The sequence below is a fragment of the Aethalodelphis obliquidens genome, unplaced genomic scaffold, assembly GCF_003676395.1.
Source record: "Aethalodelphis obliquidens isolate GAN/ISIS:26980383/991018 unplaced genomic scaffold, ASM367639v1 scaffold3, whole genome shotgun sequence".
Lineage (NCBI taxonomy): Eukaryota > Metazoa > Chordata > Mammalia > Artiodactyla > Delphinidae > Aethalodelphis > Aethalodelphis obliquidens.
The window spans coordinates 75460060-75472628 of record NW_020837947.1 but is presented as its reverse complement, the minus strand read 5'-3'; the positions used below and the strand labels follow the sequence as shown (position 1 = coordinate 75472628).

The 12569-nt window shown below is 37.8% G+C and overlaps 1 long non-coding RNA gene across 1 annotated transcript; it reads left to right on the top strand.

The window, feature by feature from the left end:
• The first annotated feature begins 2981 nt into the window (after window positions 1-2981).
• On the top strand, window positions 2982-12075 carry LOC113612299 (uncharacterized). The gene is made up of 3 exons (XR_003429799.1): window positions 2982-3204; window positions 5704-5819; window positions 11954-12075. It is a non-coding gene; the product is annotated as an uncharacterized LOC113612299 (long non-coding RNA).
• The last annotated feature ends 494 nt before the right edge of the window (window positions 12076-12569 follow it).

Below are 12569 nucleotides of genomic sequence, written 5' to 3'. Positions count from 1 at the left end.
CTATTTTCCACAGTGGTTGCATCAATTTATATTCCTACCAACACTGTACTAGGGCTGCCTTTTCTGCACATCCTCACCAACATTTATTTGTGAGCTTTTTGACGATAGCCATTCTGACAGGTACGTGATGATATCTCATTGTGGTTTGTATTTGCATTGCTCTGATGATTAACTATGTTGGGCATCTTTTCATGTATTTGTTTGCCATCTGCTTGTCTTCCTTAGGAAAAATGTCTTTTCAGGTCTTCTGCCCATTTTGTATCGGGTTTTTTTTGTTGTTGTTCTTTGTTGTTTGTTTGTTTTTGGACATTGAGTTTTATGAGTTGTTTATATACTTTGGATATTAACCCCTTATCAGTCATATCATTTGCAGATATTTTCTCCAATTCATAGGCTGTCTTTTCATTTTGCTGATGGTTTCTTTTGCTGCAAAAACGTGTTTAATTAGATCTGATTTGTTTACTTTTTCCTTTTTTTCCCCTTTGCCTTTGGAGACAGATTCCACCAAAATATTGCTAAGATTTATGTCAAAGAGTGGCCTGTGTACCTGGGTTGTGACCTTCATTTTGTGTCCTTAGTTGTTTTTTTTTTCCCCTCTCTTTAGGGGGTACAGGAAGATTAGTACTGGATTTGACTAACTGTCCTCCCCCTAGGTAGATAAGGTTCTGGTAAAATTGTTTCCCTTGGAGAGAAGTCCTTTGTCATGCTCTGGACATATTTCAATATGGTTACTTTTCCACTACCCCTGCCGGAAGCATAAGGGGATTTGTCTCTGATCTTCACCATGAGAACCTAGTAGCTTCCCTGGAGATAAAACCCATGAAAATGCTGGGGAGCTATGACTGTAGCCTCCAGGAGCTTCTCACTCTCCTGTAGTTAGTGCAAAATAAGCTTCCAGCAATTTGTCAAAATAATTTAAATATTCCAGCCACTTTATGGCTTCAATGTCTTGCTCTAGGTAAGAGAATCTTCTCTATATTCACCTTTCTCTCCAGATTTCAGGTGATGATTTGCCCTGGGACCCTAATTCTCATGGGAGAGGTGACTTCCAAGCTCTTTTTCTTTTTCTCTTCTTTCTTCCTTTCTTTCTTCTTATTATTTTTTTAACATCTTTATTGGGGTATAATTGCTTTACAATGGTGTGTTAGTTTCTGCTTTATAACAAAGTGAATCAGTTATACATATACATATGTTCCCATATCTCTTCCCTCTTGCGTCTCCCTCCCTCCCACCCTCCCTATCCCACCCCTCTAGGTGGTCACAAAGCACCAAGCTGATCTCCCTGTGCTATGCGGCTGCTTCCCACTAGCTATCTATTTTATGTTTGGTAGTGTATATATGTCCATGCCACTCTCTCACTTTGTCACAGCTTACCTTTCCCCCTCCCCATATCCTCAAGTCCATTCTCTAGTAGATCTGTGTCTTTATTCCTGTCTTACCCCTAGGTTCTTCATGACATTTTTTTTTCTTAAATTCCATATATATGTGTTAGCATATGGTATTTGTCTTTCTCTTTCTGACTTACTTCACTCTGTATGATAGACTCTAGGTCCATCCACCTCATTACAAATAGCTCAAGCTCTTTACATGTCAGAGCTGAGAGCAGAACTCCACAGCTTCCCTAGCACTGATTGTTTTGGATTGAAGTAAAGGGAAACCCATCATTTCTACATTTCTTAATTCTCTCTACCTTACACCATGGGATTATTAATGAAATTTTTTCAGTATCTTTAATTCTTAGAATTTTATTATTCTCTTCCTGGGGACATCTTACAACTGCATATTTCAAAATATAATCCAAATATTTTTGTAAGCAGAGATTACAGTTAAAATGTAAATATTAAAATATGGTTTGTGATGTTTTGAAATTTAAGGATGGAATTTAAAACAGGAGGAACAGAATCAAATTGGGGCTGTCCTCAATTCTCGGGTTTTATTGCTTACCTAAATGTTATGGACTATTTAGAAGATAAATACTATTGATTGGTGACACAGAGCAATAAGTAGTCACAGAAATTGATTAATAAATACTGATTTTTTTTCAGCACTTCATCTATATAAACTGTTTATTTGCAGCAAATGATAAAGTTAAAAAGAGTGTTGCTTTTGTGGTATGGATCATAATGCAGATAACAAAATTCTAATTTTTCCTTGTAAAAGATGGACATGTGCAACTTTTCTTTCTTCTCATGGAGGCAGTATGTTAACATCTATGTGTCGTTGTCCCTATGAGTAATGTGTCCCTATTTACTTCAGCCTATGGAATTTTACCTTTAACTTTTCTATAGGAATACATTCATGTATTAAAAAAAATTAACATAGAGAGTGAAATGTCTCCCCATCTATATCTCCATCCTCTCAGTTCCAGCTCCTGTGTATACACTGTAATTAGTATCTAAGCACAAATTTAAAAATCCAATATTTGCTTGCCGATTGAACATTAGGTTTTTGGCTTCAGAAATTAAAAAGTTGAATTCCAGAGAAAGACAAATATCATATGATATTGCTTGTATGTGGACTCTAAAAAAAAATGATACAAATGAACTTATTTACAGAACAGAAACAGGCTCACAGACTTAGAGAATTAACTTACGGTTACCACGAGGGAAGGGTTGGGGGGAGGGATAGGTTGGGAATTTGGGATTGACGTGTACACACTGCTATGTTTAAAATAAAATGCCTTTCCACGAAAAATAAATAAATACAAAGTTGAATTCCCATTAATTGTAATGGGTAAGACTTCAAGTAGAGCAGATTTGTGGGAAAAGCTCAGAAATTCCATTTTTGGTATTTGTGCTTCAGATTCCTTCAACATATCCAAGAAGATAGATTGAGTAGACGGTTGGACATGTGTCTGAATTCATCACAGAAAGTCAGGCTGGAGACATACTGTCAGAGTCATCAGTGATTAGACGGTATTTAAAGCCATGAGACTGGATGAGGTCACCAAGAATGAGCGTGCCTATGACAAAGGAATGCAGCACTGAGCCATAGGCACTGAAATACTAAACATTCAGGAAGGAGAGGGGTAAGCTGTAAAGAGACTGAGGTGGAAACAAGTTGTAGGAAGAATATTAGGAGACTATGATTTCCCAGAAGCCAAGTAAAGAAATAATTTAAGAAGAAGGAACTAATCAACTGAATCAAATGCTGCTAACAGGGTTAGCAGTTCACTTTAGGTGATCCACTAGCCAGATAAAAGTGGTGAGTGAGCTGGTCTTGTATTGATACTACTTCCTTTTTGGTTTGAGTCTACTCTCTTTTTAGAGAAATTCCTGCACCTAAGAGCTGTTTTCCATAACTAGCCTGCTGCTGAGTGCCCCCATGACTCTTAAGAAACTGGCTCAGCAGACAGTCCAGTATTTCCTGATCTCTTAGTATCGCCTCTACTATTGCTTTCAGGGATATGGAACTTCTTCCTCCACAAAAGATGATGTTTCTCCTCCGAAGCTTATTTTTAGTAATATCTGCATCATATCTAGAAATTATTTGACATAGGACACATAATAATGTCATTCTCTATCTAGTGTCTGAGACTGATGTAAGTTTTTCCATTAGTTTTAGTAATTTTTTGGTCATTTAGGTTTAATTTGCAGGAGGAAGGTAAGGGTGGGAGGTTTATTTACGTTCACACCACATTTCCTGTAAGTTTGGCTCTGTTAGATTGTATTCCAGCTACTGACCAGCTGGCTGACCTCAGGCAAGTTACTAAACTTCTCTAGGACTCAGTTACCCTATCCATAAAGTGAGGGATGAAGCATAAATGGTTACTGTGAGAATTGCACTGCTCACCACAAATTAAACACTATTTAAGTTTCTGCCATTTTGAAAGCACACAAAGATCTTTAAGATATATGAGCATCCGTGCTTGCCTGTTATTGGCAACCTTAAAGGCATCTTTAAACACTGGGAGTAGACAGGTTGACTGAACATATAATGCAAAGAAAAAATTTCTTTTTCTCATTTCAGTGAAGCATTGGGAGAAGGTATGAAGAGATGCATATTATTACCAAGATTAAAAGAAAATAATTCTGGAAAAATCTGCAGAACTTTTCTATAAACAGGACACATTGCAGAATCATGTTATGAAGATTAAAAATATGATAGCAGAGCACCAAGGAGCATACTGCTCTTGGATTCTGTGATTAAAGGAAACATGACTGTGTAGCTCCTAAAATTAATTTAGAGTACTTTTAATGCCCTTAGGCATATGACAGAATAATGTAAGGTCACAGCTTTAATGATAGCCATCACCACTGAATTCAATTTCTTCATGCTGGCTGCAATTTAGTTGTTTTTCTTGTAAGAGCTGTTTAAATTCAAGGAATTAATAAGCAAAGCTTAGTATTTAAAACTTCCTGCCTACAAATTATATTGCAGCTTTGTGGTGAATGTAGAATAGTGGCAAGATCTTTTTTCAAAAAAGTTAGAGAATTTTAGAAAAATAAAAACTTATGTTTTGTATCTTATTTTTAAGTTTTAAATCATTAAATGATTAAAAGAGATCTGATTCAATCTATTGATTCATTTTCTAACATATTTAGGAAAACAATTCTGTTTTCAACATCAACAATATCAATAGTATTAAAATCAAAAGCAAAAATATACGTTTTCTCTTGCTATTTTTATAAAGGTTAGCACACAATGGGGTTATGAGATTCTGATTTTTTAAAAAATAATTTGACTTTTAAAGTTTCAAAATACTTAAATGTGAAAAGGTTAGGAAAAAAGGGAAAGTGGGGAAAGAATGGAGATTTATTCTTTAATTTATTCAACAAACATTTACTGAATGGCTAATCTTTGCAAGTCCCTATACTATACAGAAGAACCTACTATCTTATGGAAAGGCCAGAAAGTAAACTGACAATAAAACTAGTTAAAAATTGTTATCACAGAGGAGGTGCTTGGAGCACAGAGGAGAAGGCTGAGACCCAGACAAGGGAAGGAGGATATTTGTGGGTGCACAGAGATAGTTTTCAGAGATCTGGGCTGTGTGTTAAATGTGAAGGATGCGGAAGGACATTACAGTAAGGAGTAGCATTTGCAAAAACTTAGAGACTTGAGAAAATTGGATATGGTTGGAATAAAAGGTAAGACGTAGGGAATGGTGAGAGTTAAGACTGTATGGATAGAACCGTGATCAAGAAAAATGTCTTGTGGCAAAGAGACTTTGTTGAATCCTAAACAGGTAAAGGTGAACTTGTCAGTGTATTGTTACTGAGAGAGCTGCTTCTCAGAGAGATAATGGCCTTCTTGGGCAAACTAACCTGATAATTGCTGATGGGTCAAAATAACAACCAAAAAGTGATCAGATACTTCAGCAACATTACATCATTAGTGACGTTGGCAGGATTTAGAGTAGATGCTGGAAACAAAGTTAGATGGAGCTGACCAATGAACCTAGAAGAATCTCTAGACTGTACTGAGGGCTCCCTTGTGGCTGATAACCCTGAAAATAAAAGCTGTAGAAAGGTGTACATTGTAGATAGAGGGTAAAAAATATCCTTGCATGATAATAAACCAAATCCTTACTATTGAAAACTCTTTTCCAAGGGGTTTAACTGGGGGTTTGTACAGCTGAGCTCTAATCTGGGCATAGTGAGCTTCATCCTCAGAATTCAGGAGCAAGGTCAGAAAATATTACCCTATGATATTGAAAGTAATCACCATTTTCATAAAGTATATGTGTTTATCCACCTCCAGAGGTAAGCCACAGGAAGAAATGATTTGTGGAAGCTCTGCTGAGAACACTAATGTCATCATAATTACTATCAAGTGACTAACCTCTCTCCCAAAACTCATCAAGTAATTAATGTAAGGTAAGTTCGGTAATAATGAGTTGTAATATGTCTGAAAAATTGGTACCAGGACACTAAGATGGCACCTTAAATGCATAAAATGTTAGAGGTGAATATATGTTAAACAGAAGTCTTCAAAGTAGTGTGTATACACGTTAAAGGGTCCATAAAATGGTCAACAGATCTATGCGAATGTTAAACAAAATATTCCTGCATCTAAAGATACATGGATATGTGTATACAGACACATACACATATATATGTGCATATATGTATATATAGACATGCATTTATAGGTTTGTTTTTATCTGAAAAAAATAATTACTCTTCCCCACTATTTAATGCAGAGGTTAACACTGTCATCCTCCTCTAGGAAGAGGGTGGTGCACCCAAGTATGAACGTGCTGGGAGTGGGATCCCTATCTCCTTCTCTTTCATCATACTGCACACATTTTTGTTTGTACATGAAGAGTCATTCAGGGCAGAAGACAAATACACTGGTCAAAGATTGGGATATATGAATGAGAGAATGCATTCAGGAAGCTCTGAACCATCTGATGTTATGGGAATGCAGGCAGAGTGTGGATGAGTGAGGAGATGAAGTGGGAATCCAACTGTAACTGTTGTGTTCTTGATCTTAAGTCATAATTCTCCCCCCCTCCCCTTACTTGTCTCTCCGTTCAAGAAGCTAGTGAGCTCTGCGCTCATTGTTTTGGAGGAGGCATGTGCTAGAGATGCTAATAGGACAAGACTTACAAGTCCTTACAACTTTAATTTCCAGAATCTAGATGCATCAAATAGGGAAAGGATTCCTGGTATAAACAATATGCGTTGAGAGAACCAGAGCAGGAAGCTCCCACTTATAGGCCCCTAGATTCAAAAGAGATCCCTTGAACTGTGGAGAGAAGAGAAGGTAGAGAAAGATAGATAGAGAGAGGGAGGGAGGGGAAAAGTAAGAAAGATAGATGGAGAAAGAGAGAGATGTGTTGGTGAGTCTTGTATCTTGTGAACAGGACAGCCACCTAGCGTCTCAGAAGGTATCTAGCATGTCCCCAGAGAGAAGCGTGTGGTGTGTCTAGAAAGATGAAGCCTTGGACACTTTCTCCAAAGTATTTTGTGTTCCACGTGGCACAGAATAGTGTCTAGTCACTGGTAGCCAAACCAACTGGGTGATGTATATCACACTGTCAAATTATTGGAGCAAAGGACCACATTGTCCTCCCTCCGTCGATTCGTTCCTTGACACAACTTAAGACCTGAGTACTATAAGAAATCCCTGGGAGGTATATGGTGTATGTGGGGAGTGGGTACTACATTAAATGGTAGTAAAAGTTAATACTATTATTCAGATAAAAACAAATATATAGATGACCCTAGAAGAGACTGAAGATTTCATCCACAATGATAAAATAGAAACAGAAGTTAAATTGAATTATAAAAAATTAAGTTGATTTTGAGGTTGGATATTTAATAATAATTGTATAACTATAAGAATTTTAGACTTAATCTGCAAAATAATAGGGAACCATTATAGGAGTTTAAGTGCAGGAGTTTAACATGACAGTCCTTAATAGAAGATTATTATGGAGGAGATATTAGAGGTTAAATATAGAGAAGCATGTTTCCTGATGAGTGGAAAGATACATTCTATATTACAATAAAGGTACATTAACAAAGTGTGCCTTTACTCTAAAAAATCAATATGTTCTTGAGGCTCTTTATTATTTTAGTTAAATAATTTTAAGATGTAGAATCATCAACACTGAGAAGCAAACCCTTACCCAGGGAGACTCTACTAAGAATTAGGTCTTGCAGTAAACTCAACCTGACCACCTGGTCTAATTCTCTCTTAGTAGCTAAGAGTTTTGAGAGAGGATGATACTGAATTCATATAATTTCTAAGAATAGAACTCTTTCTAACAGTTTTACAGGGTTTGAGGGGATAGGGATTTGAGATCAAATTAAGTTGTAAGGGCAGCATAAGTGGGAGAAAGAGGATGCAGTGTTTTCATATCTGTCCCTGGAATTTTATATTCAAGCTAGGGTCCTATCTTCTATCTTTTTTTTTTTTTTTGCGGTACATGGGCCTCTCACTGTTGTGGCCTCTCCCATTGCGGAGCACAGGCTCCGGACGCACAGGCTCAGTGGCCATGGCTCACGGGCCCACGTGGCATGTGGGATCTTCCCGGACCGGGGCACGAACCCGTGTCCCCTGCATCGGTAGGCAGGCGGACTCTCAACCACTGCGCCACCTGGGAAGCCCCCTATCTTCTATCTTAACCAAGTTCTAAGAGCTGACAAATATGCAACGAAGTTTCAAAAAGAAGGCTAAGAAAATAAACACTCTAATAACTACCACATAGATGATTGATTCTTAATAATATATAATTCTTAATATTATGGAATTGAAATTAGTTTCATTCTTTCCTCCTTCCCTCCCTTCCTTCTTAAATATTTAGGTGCCAGACACTTTTCTAGGTACCAAGAAAACAAAAATCTCTATTCTCACAAGGCTTGTGTTAAATTAAGCTAAACAGATGATAAATACATGCATATATCAATATATGTTACATCAGATGTTAAGAAGGATTCTGGAGAAAAGTAAAGCAAGGAGAAAGCTAGTGTGATGGAGTGGTGCAGGGGTAGAGTTGAAATTTGAAATAGGATGGCCAGGGGAGTAGTGATGATGAGAGAGTGAGCCATGACATTTGCAAAAGAGCGTTCAGACAAAACAAATACAACTCTAAACATTCTGAGGCAGTAGCATGTGTGTCATATTGAGGGACAGCAAGCGGCATGTGTGGATAGAGTAGAGAGCAGTAGGAGATGAGCTCAGGGAGGTAACTGAGAGATTAGACCAGGTAAGGCCTTATAGGCCATTGTGAGGCCATTGGCTTTCACATTATACGGGCCAGGAAGCTACCAGCGTATTTTGTACAAAGTTGTAATATCTTACATTTGTAAAGCATCACTCTGTGAGACAGAGAATGACAAATCAAGGTTAATTCCCATGTGCCACCTTCACCCTTCATTCCCTGGCAAATGAAAAGGTGACACAGGCATTGACATTGACAGAGATGGTGAAGACCCTGAAGTTGCAGGTTTGGAATGAAAATCAGGAAGTCTGGGTTTGGGCATGTTATGCTCGAGATTTCCATTAGACAGCCAAATGGAAATGTCTGGTAAGTAGTTGGATAAATACTCTGAATTCAGGGGAGAAATCTGAGCTGGAGATAAAAATTAGGGCATTGTTTTCATCTAGATGGTATTTAATACCATTAAACTGAATGAGATCCCCTAGGGAGTAAGTTCAATTATGGAAGAAAGAGAATTGAAGCTCCAGTCACACTCACTAAGGGATAGAAAGATGGAAAGAAACAGTAAAGTATGCTGAGAAAGATGGGTCAGTTATTTAAGAGGAAAATTAAACAGTTTTGTGTTCTTTAAGCCATGTGAAGCAAGTGTGGGAAATATTGCTTATACCAAATGCTGCTGACAAGTTAAATAAATTGCCTCCTTAGAATTGGATTTAAAGTTTATCTGTGGCCTAGACAAAAACAGTTTTGGTAGGTGGGAGCTAAAGCCTAAATTCAGGAAGTTTAAAAGAGGATGGGAAGAGAGAACTTATAAACGCTTTCTCAAGACTTGTTGAAAAGGGGAAGAGAAATCAATTTCAGTATCTGGAAGGGGATTTGGAATTGAAAGGGCTTTTGTTGTTGTTGTTGTTGCTATTAATTATTCCTAAATGGGAGTACCTACAAAATGTTGCAGGATGATGGGACTGATTGAGCAGAGTAGTGAAAATTGGTAACACAAGGTAAAAGCGAGGAGAGTTTCTACTGCTGTGTTCTTAAGTAAAACTGGGGGAGGATAGTTTCTGGGACACAGTGGAAGGGCTGCCTGAGACCTAGGAACAGCCAGCTTATCAACAATTGTTGGGAAGGCAGAGTATAAAGTCTCAGTTGCAGGTGGTTAGATGGTGGAAGCTGGTGGAGATTTTATTCGGTTGCTTCTATTTTCTCTGTAGAATAGGAAATGATGTCATCTGCTGAAAAATGAGTGTGGCTAAGGAGGTGTGGGGCATTTAAGGCAAACGAAGGGATGAAATGGTGTTCTAGGACTTGAAGTCAGCAGACAGGGAGTGAAGTGAATCAGTTTGCTGTGTGTTTTTCTGTAACCAAAGCATTGAAGAGGCTGATTTTCTGGATTTGGGGCTTGGGCACAAGAGGGGCAAATGAGCTCAAGATATTCGTAAGGGTATTATTTTAATGATGAGTCATAGAACTCACTTGGTAAGGAGGGCACTGTCAAGGAAAAATGGCACCAGACATAGTTGAACAGGCAAGGTTGACTTTATTCAAGACTACTGCCCAGGAGGAGAACTCCACTGAAACAAAAGGCAGGAGGGATTTTAAGAGCTGGGGTGAGTTAGTGGAAAAGTACTAGAGGACATAGGAAGGTGGGGTTGGTCAATGGGCTGTGTCTAACACATTGAAAATCACTCCTGAGTTTTCAGATGTTTTCTTTTGTGATTAAGCCATCTGTGTTTGCTAGTGGCTACTTATTGAGTTAGGTTGCTACCCCTTCACTGGGAGATAGGGGTACCGTCTTTCTTGATTACATTTCAGAGATGGCATCCAGGTCCTTGAAAAAGACATCCCTGGGTTGTAAAGCTGGTAAGAGGCTGGGAGAAGATTTCTCTACATTTCAAAGAGGCAGAGAAAGAATTTGCAATTACTCATTTTCTAAAATAAATGCTCTAAGAAAAGAAAGGTCAGGGGCCTACAGTCAGAAAGAAACTTGCTTAAAGTTTAGTCTAGCTAAGGGGAATGTTAAGTTTGTGTTGTTCAGAAGTAGTAAAGAAGATGGTAAGAGACATGAACATAACATTAGGATAAATGGATTATGGGTCCCTATTTGGTCAAATAAGTTTAGGTATTGGCATACTGGTAGAGGTTAGTAGGAAACACAGGTCTCAATAGTGACATCTTTCTTTTTTTTTTTAATTCTGTGGGAGTAAGATTTTCTGCTACAGGAAGGAAAACAGTTGGCATATTAGAAGCAAAAATGGGTTGCATGTTAATACAATCTGATATTTGTTCTCAGAGTTCCTCCTGACCCTTTTTATACTTGAGCGAATCCTTTGAGGCAAGTAAACTGATTTTGCAAATTGTGCCATAATAAGTAAATCTCAAGAAAGAAAGGAAGAAAATAAACATTTAGTGTACATACACCATGTATCAGTAGATGCTAGATATTTTCTAATGGATTATCACATTTAATCTCCACAGTCTTAGAATTAAGTAAGAATTAGTTCATATTTATGGATGAAGAAAGTACATCTGATGTACTTAGTGGCATGGACATATATACACTACCAAATGTAAAACTGATAGCTAGTGGGAAGCAGCCGCATAGCACAGGGAGAACAGCTCGGTGCTTTGTGACCACCTAGACGGGTGGGACAGGGAGGGTGGGAGGGAGGGAGATGCGAGAGGGAGGAGATATGGGAACATATGTATACGAACAGCTGATTCACTTTGTTATACAGCAGAAACTAACACATCATTGTAAAGCAATTATACTCCAATAAAGATGTTAAAAAAATAAAATAAAATAAATAAAATACAGGCAAAAAAATGTTATTTAACGTTTTAATCCAGCTTAGTGTTCTTTGGTATTAATAAAGACCTCTTCATTGTCATTGTCTCTGAAATATGGACCTGTGACTGTGAGGCCAAATGCTTCCTATAAAAATAGCAGATTATTTGCTGAAATAACTTTTTACTTGAAACTCCACATTTTAGTAAAATTGTTTATTTCGATGTGCAATTTATCTCCTCTTAAAGCATTTTCCCATCCATCTCTAAAGATAATATATAGAGGTTTTTTCATTTTAATGACACAGTCTAAATCCACTTGATAGCTGTAGAGGAAAAAAATACATTTAGCCTGACCTTAAGGTAGTAATTCTCTTGAAGCAAACACTGTATTTCTCCACTTCAATTCCATTGGTATGAACATTATCTTACAGGATTCGGATCATATTAGATTTGGAAATATAAAAATGTCTGTTTTAACTACAAATCAGTTTTATGACTTTGTCTTCAATACCAAATATCTCTCCAATTCAAATCACTTTGTTTTATTTACAGGTACTGTCTAAATATAACAGATGAACCATGTTAAAAAAAAAATCAAGGGACTTCCCGTTGGTCCAGTGGGTAAGACTCCGCGCTCCCAATGCAGGGAGCCTGGATTTGATCCCTGGTCGGGGAACTAGATCCCGCATGCATGCCACAACTAAGAAGTCCGCATGCCGCAACTAAAGATCCTACATGCTGCAACGGAGATCCCTCATGCTGCAATGAAGACCCGGCACAGCCTAAATAAATAAATACTAAAAAAAGTCAAATTGGTTGACGTTGGCTATTGATTACTAGAGAGTGGAAACAATATCCAGGCTCCAGAGAATTACTGAAATAAAGTGAATTTGTACTGAAACATCCAAAAGTCGCATTTATTAAATCACGCACAAGCCCACTCTTTCAGCTGGAAGTGTGCAATGCATTATTTTCATGCTATGAAGATTGCCAGAGTTTTGCATGTGGTTTCCAGTCCTTGACATTCTCTGGAGAAATGATCTGAATTGCATGGATCTATTCCATGCACTTAAGGAATAAGCGTACATACTGTACTTGCAGATCAGCTGATGCCATCCCCTGATATCTGTTCTGACTTCCTGCAGCAGAGAACACTGTCCTCACTGCA